Genomic DNA, 625 nt, shown 5'->3' with positions numbered 1-625 from the left:
TTGTTATGTCTGCATGTAGAGCACAGTGCTAAGACATAGTATACCTGGAATAGACAACCACTATAGAAACAATTATCAGTTCAGATCAAAATGCTGTTAACATTCAGTAACACAGCAGTTCTGTACAAATGAGTAAAGAAGAATTTTGTGGATGATGAACCTTCATAGAGTCTCTGTTCATACAGATTTCAGTTCAGAGCGGCCAAATGTGTTACCTAGAAGCCAAACATATGTGTCTTTTCTAGAAATGATTTCTTGCTTAAACCCTTTCATGATTGTCTGTGCACACTCTCTCAGGGGGTTAAAGCGTTGGGTGAGAGAAGATGTTTCAGCAACAGACATATGTGAATGTTTGAAAATCAGAGCCCCCGCAATAGAGGGAAATTTCTCGGCAAGTACTTTGAGGAATGTGTAGCTGTGCTTTAAAGCGCACAGGACTTAAACAGCTCCTGAGTGATTAGAAATTGTCCTCCGTCACCCTGTTTAGAAAGTTATTAGGTACTCACTTCGGCAGTGCATATGCTAAAATTGGAACGATTCAGAGAAGATTGGCATGGCCCCTGCGCAAGGATGACACACAAATAAGTGAAGCGTTCCATATTTTTTTTTTTTTTTTTTTTTTTTT

The 625-nt window shown here is 39.0% G+C and overlaps 1 non-coding gene across 1 annotated transcript; it reads left to right on the top strand.

Annotated features, from left to right (window-relative positions):
* The first annotated feature begins 498 nt into the window (after window positions 1-498).
* On the top strand, window positions 499-605 carry LOC112062085 (U6 spliceosomal RNA). The gene has a single exon (XR_002890549.1). It is a non-coding gene; the product is annotated as a U6 spliceosomal RNA (small nuclear RNA).
* Window positions 606-625: the final 20 nt, after the last annotated feature.

Source organism: Physeter macrocephalus, chromosome 7 (genome assembly GCF_002837175.3).
Source record: "Physeter macrocephalus isolate SW-GA chromosome 7, ASM283717v5, whole genome shotgun sequence".
NCBI classification, from domain to species: domain Eukaryota; kingdom Metazoa; phylum Chordata; class Mammalia; order Artiodactyla; family Physeteridae; genus Physeter; species Physeter macrocephalus.
The sequence above is the reverse complement of the archived record's forward strand: the minus strand, read 5'-3'. Positions and strand labels throughout refer to the sequence as shown.